Source organism: Leucopleurus acutus, assembly GCF_964270905.1.
Source record: "Leucopleurus acutus genome assembly, chromosome: 10".
NCBI lineage: Eukaryota > Metazoa > Chordata > Mammalia > Artiodactyla > Delphinidae > Leucopleurus > Leucopleurus acutus.
The window spans coordinates 86,177,558-86,183,948 of NC_139153.1; positions in this window are offsets into that span (position 1 = coordinate 86,177,558).

The window sequence follows — 6,391 nt, forward strand, 5'->3', positions numbered from 1 at the left end:
ACAAAGAAGATGATTAATAAGGGGCCATTACTAGTGATATCCAAGTAGAATAATTTTAAAGGCACTTTCTTTTAAGACATTCTAATAAACTTTCAGTCAAGGGGAAATGGGATTAGTATTACTAAGTCTGCTTTGTCACTGAAGAAACTGAGGCAAAGAAAAATCATCTGCTAAAGTTTATATCATGAGTCAGGGAGCAGATGAAAGATGACAATACAGTAAACAGGAGTATAGATTGAATCATATATTTGCATAATCAGAACCAACTCATACAAATATATATGTTCAGGTTTTCAATAAAGCATTGGAGACTTTAACATGAAAAAAGGACAAAAATAGATATGATAGGAATAAAAACAATCCCTCATAGCAACAGTAAGAGTTATCTTCCTTAGATGCTAAAATCATTCTTTTTCAGGATTTCGCTTTGGTGCAGAGCAGGACCTTGTGACATATTGTAGTCATTCCCTGCACTGCTTGTTTCCAGTACACTAGGTTAAATGTTTTTGCTTTATAGGATGAGACTCAGTAGTCCAACTTGGTTAAACACAATATAGGTAAAATCATAAAAGAGATAGAAAATGTCATAAAACAAATGCTTTTGAGCCTGAGTGATAGATGGCTCTACTCTAAGTCAGAATGGATTTTTAGTGATGTTAGATACATTCCAGAAGAGAAATCCCAACAAATCTTATTCTCCCCTCCAGGCGTACAAAGTACAAGAACACGGCCTGCGCTGTGATAACCACACCGAGCAGAGAATGGGCTCTAATGCTAGTTCTTGATCTGCAGCTTACTGGTTTTGACATCTCAGGTAAGCTCAGTAACCTCTCTGGGCTATGGTTGCATCATCCTTAAAATAAGATGGCTGGACCAGATAACCTCTAATTCCTTCTAGACATAGATTTTTCAAGAGTCTTTGGCCATGAATTTACAGAATGAGTCGATTATTTTTGTTTGATAAACAACTGGGTTTAGGGATTTCCCATCTCCTCCCATGCTCGCAATGATTGATTGTCAGATTGCTTTATTATAGTGTGCATGAAGCTTTAGTTTAAAAGAGTATATAAGCTACTAGTTAGGTTAGTTACTTGGTATTCAGTAGACTGAATGGTTGTGTATTGTTTATTTGTTCAATAAGTTATTTTAGTATAGTGTATGTTGCCTAAAATAGTAGTCCCTGGGGGGTCTTAGAGGTTTCATACCTCTTTCCAAACATATAATTTGTTGGAATTCACTGTTAGAGGAGACGGATCACTTGGTAGAACATGTATTTTAAAATATAACATTTTAGAGTAGAAATTTTGCACTTGCAAAAACTCAAGAGAGTTACATTCCTCATAGGTAACTTTTTGTCCCAATATAGAAAATGTTACAGTTATTTGGAATCTACCTGGTTGATATACATGAGGTCATTTCATAAAGTCACTTTAAAAGCTGGGCAATGAGTATATGATACACCAGGGTTGAGAAGAAAGGGAAGGTATGTGCAAAGGCGTTTCAGCTTGCCTCAGCATTTATTTAATGAGTAAGGTTTCATGAGAATTGCGGTGTTTGTGTTTCAATAGGTGTAGTAGTGGCAGCAAAAACAGTAACGTTAAATCTATGGCTGCTGTTAGTGATGAATCCTGAAGGGGCTCCTTTCTTGAGAGAAAGACTTAACATCCTAGGAAGTACATGCATAGGGGAAGGTGAGTGAAAATATTCTCCAGTATTGTATTTAAATGAGTCCTTGTGAGTTTTCATTTTATAAACACTCTGGTGGAGCCTGTTGCATCTTCACTGCCAGCATGGCCATCGTGATGGAGCACAAGCAGCATACGTGTCTGGTTACTTGGTCATCTATGAAGGGGGAATTGTTTTCATTTTTCCTGAACGACCTTATGGGTGCTGATAAGTGAGGATCCATCCATGGTTTTCTTCTTTTTATTATTTGTTTATGGTATCTATCTCAACCGCGTGCACAGTTATACATTAAATGGATATTCAAACCCCCAAACTCTTCTGAGAGGCTTTCTACAATGAGCATAATCAATATCAGCCCTCTATCACTGTCTATCCCCTTGTCTAGATTTGTTCCCCTTCATAGAACTTGTTATTACCTGATCCTCTGTTATGTGGTTTATTTGATGGTCTCATAGAACTTGTACATGATAAACTGTAAACTTCACCAGGGCAAGGACATTTTCTGTCCTGTTTACCACTTTGAAATTTCTTGGCACAGAGTTCCAGATGGGTTGGTGTGGATGATGGCCTGAGTGGTCCTTGATTGTTCATTCCTCCCTTCCTTCGGTGTTTTTAAACCACTGGTTATATACCAGATTACGTGAGACGGTGCTTACAAAGATGAGTGGGACACACATTTTGCTCTCAGTTGACTCTTGGGTTAGAAGAAGAAACACTTCTGAAGCAGTAAGTGCAAGAAAATGGGCACCAAAACGAGGTATTTGCAGCAGGAAGAAGTATACATGCTGAGAATCCCTCGAATGATTACTCTATTCAGCAAACAAACTCATGTGTGTGTTACCATGATCTATATGTGTACTACTACACTGAAGTATCAGTTTGTTGGAAATTTGAATTTCAGTCTAATAGAAGCAGTTACTCTTTATTTTACTTGAAAAATGTTCATAGCCATGGAAATAGAAATAAGGCTTTATGCCTCATGAAACCTTAAGAATACCAGAGATTTTATGGTATTTGTCTTCATGGTCTCCTTGAGAGAAGAGAGGCAGAAAACTGAGGCACAAAAAGGATGAGTGTTTTCCCATGGCTCTATGTGTGAGTCAGTTGTGAAGCCAGGCACAGGCCCTGTTCTATTTATTCTCTCTGAAAGATCACTCAAGTTTTCATACTGCGCTTTTCTCTCCCATAAAATCATTCTGAGATAATGAGAGTGAAGTTCCCATTAGAGACACTTTTCCACAGGGCCAGTGCTGCAAGGTATAGGCGCATAGCTGATTTAGACCATTTATCCAACACTACACCAAAAGGTCAATTCGCTTAAAAGAATCAGTTAGACTCAAGGGTGGATGCAGGAAGGCATGAAAGCCTGCTAACAGCTTTTTCATATTTAAATCAGGCATTCTGGAATTATATAAGCATAACCTTAAAACCTGAAAATGTATTTCTACCAATGAACCATTTCAGAGATATTTTATTGTCCTGGAATAGTGGTAGAGGTTGTGGCTCTGCACTGTGAATTTTTATTTCCTCTAAGTCAGTGGCTATGCAGCCACTTTTATAATTTTTAAAAAAGGGGGTAATGATACGCAGTTATCTTATTACTTTGCCCCTTTGAGATGTACTTTTAAGTAAGGTAAAATAAAGTCCAAAACCGCAATGAGAAGAGAAAAAGAACCCATATTCTCTTTAAACCTCTTCTTTATCGATGTGCAGACCAGAAGGTGCTTATGAATTTACATGTGACAAGGTTTGAGTCTTACCTTTGAAATCCTCCTCTTCCTCTTCTTGTTGTTTACTCTTTGACCTTTCCTTTTAATGGCTCATTCTTCAAACCTATTTAAGAACAAAAATCTCTGCAGAATGTGATCCAGATAAAAGTCTAAACTTCATAAGTCATTTTTATAACTTGTAAAGAATCATTTAATATTGACAAAAACATTGACAAAGGACTTCCTGTTCAAGAGCAAAGATAGTTTTTTCTTTTTTACAAAAGTATAACATATTTTATAACTTTTTAATGGGCTCTCATGAGAGTTTATAGAGTCAATGAGACAATATAAATGAAAAGGGCTATGTAAACTATAACACATTATACAAATATATTCTCATTTTGATATAATTCTATTCCATGTAGTCAATAATACCAACTAGACTGACCAATTTGTGTTTTACAAATTGTAAAGAAAAAGATGACTTGCTTCCCAGATACTCCAGACTTGATCTCTTTGGTGCCTATCCCATTATAGTGTAAAATAAATTAATCTTATAGCTATTGTATTTTATGATCCATTTACATGCATTTTAGACTTACTAAGGCTCTTTGGATGATTTACTCATTAGGTTGATTTTTACTCCTATATCCATTTTCTTCCTATCACGATCATGTTACTTTCCATCTGCCTAAGAAAAGCAGGTGCCCATGCAAGATTTAATTAAAAAGCCATTGCCAGCTATAGAGCTATTGGTTTCCTACATTACTGTAGTCATGTGAAATAAAATAACTGGGGCTATATTTTTCAAGAGGCATTAAGAATTCTTTCTGATGAACAGTTCCCCATCCATATGCAGGAGAATCTCAAAGACTTGAGGAGTGTACGCCTAGTTGAGCCCTGAAAAACTGTTTTCAGTATTTTCCAGGTTCAGTCTGTATGTACCATGGCCAAGCCAGCCTTCTTCAAGACTCATTTATTTGTCCTGAAATTTTATTTTGTGGGTGGTATGTGAGCAGATTTGGACAAAGAAGCAAATTATATTAGGATTCTGGGTCTGGATAAGTAAAAGAAAACAAGTCTGTCTGTCTGTCTCTCATCTGTGCCTGTCTCTCTCATTAAATGTCCCTTCTTTTTATCTGTCGCCTTCCCCCTTTTCTTTGAGGGAATTGACTCCACACATGCCCTTCACTAAAGGCTGGCTTGGTCTGGAGCCAAAGGAGCTCTTCAAGGTGCTGAAAACATTTCTGCTACAGAGCCAGGAACCAATTAAGTATACATAAGCTGTTCAACTCCAGCTCTGTTTTCTTTGAGGTCATCAGCTTTGGTAGGACCCCCACCCAAGCCCCCTTTCTAACAACACAAAGAAGTAGGTGCTGAGATCATATCAAAAACTCAGACGTCTTTAGATACGGCAGAGGAGTGGGGAAGGCAAGGAGGGGGTAAATTCAGCCTGGAAAAGAAATCAAATCAGTTTTGCAAACTCCAAATACATACATTTTTACTCTTATCTAATATTACAACTTTTCTTGTCTCACAGGAAAGAAACTCCTGAGTTTTCCCTGTATACCTCCCAAATTCTTACATAACACAAACCACAAACCGCCAAAGCATGGAGTTAGCTACTCCTAATTTGTACGTGTTCGTGGATTTTAATACGCATGGGTTTTGTAGAGATTTGTGTCCATATAATAAACGTGAACGAGTTAGGGGTGTGGGTGTGTGTGTGTGTGTGTGTGTGTGTGTGTGTGTGACTGAGAGAGAGAGACAGAGAGAGAGAGAGGGAGAGAGAGAGGGAGAGAGAGAGAAAAAATATGAATATTTGTGCGTGTGGAGAGAGGAAGGAAAGAAAAAGGAGCGGGAGAAGGACACATCGAGCCTAGAAAACCTCACCCCTGGGCTCCGCAAGGCTTTACCTGCCGCCTGCGATCCCCTGACCCGTGGAGCAAATGCAGCCAGCTAGCCGCAGATCTCTCGCTGGGGTCCCATCGCCGCCACCGCCGCCGCCGCCGCCGCCGCCGCCGCCGCTGCCGCTGCTGCTCCAGCCTAGCTGAGCTCAACCTGCGCGTGATTGACAGCTGGGCGTCCCGCGTGCTCGCGCATCCGAGGCCCGCGCAGTCGCCGCCGCCGAAGGGGCCGGGTCGGCGCTGTGCGGACGTGAGGCGAGTGGGCCGGGCCCGGATTGGCCAGTCCCGCTTCCGGCGCCCCGAGTCTGGTGGCCCGCACAGGAGGGTGGCCGGCCTTCTGGGAGGCTGGTTACTTTGCTCTTCGGAAGCTCCACGGGGACGGGCATCTTCTCTGCCTTCTGCCATGTCCAGTTTTCTTCTGCCCAGCACAGTATCTGGCCGTAGCGGCCTCCATACACGTATTTTTTAGATGGATGGAGAAGGCAGACGGACCTGCTGTTTCTTCCACACACCCCACCCCGGCCCCCCATTTGTAAAGGCTTATCCGGACCCTGTTTTTTGTCCTTGACGAGACCCGAGGTGAGGAACTTCGGCTGGCAGAGCGGTGCCCGACTGAAAGAACCTTCTCACTTTTGTCAGCGTTGGGCACTTTCAGTGTCTCCCGTCACCCCCGATCCCAAGGTCATTTAGACTTACATGGGTGATGTGGAAGAATGATGGAGAAAATGAATTAAATGATGATATTCAAGAAAAACACACAAATGCACGAAGGCAAGAACATACTAGAAAATTACCTGTGAACACCTCAGAAAAATGTGTGTAGGTGTGGGCAGGTTAGCATATAAATACAACGACCCCTGCTTCAGGAGACTTTCTGCAGACCCCTGGTAAGTGGCATAATGCTGAAAATGATTACTAAAATAATTAATATTTGCACAACCATTCTACACATAATAACATCCAATATTTACGTGGTGTTTACTATGTCCCAGGCGTTGCTTTCAGTATTGTACATATATATATTCATTATATGCATATTAAATCATTAAATCCTCACATCAGCCCTATGTGTGGGGGTTATTCTTTATT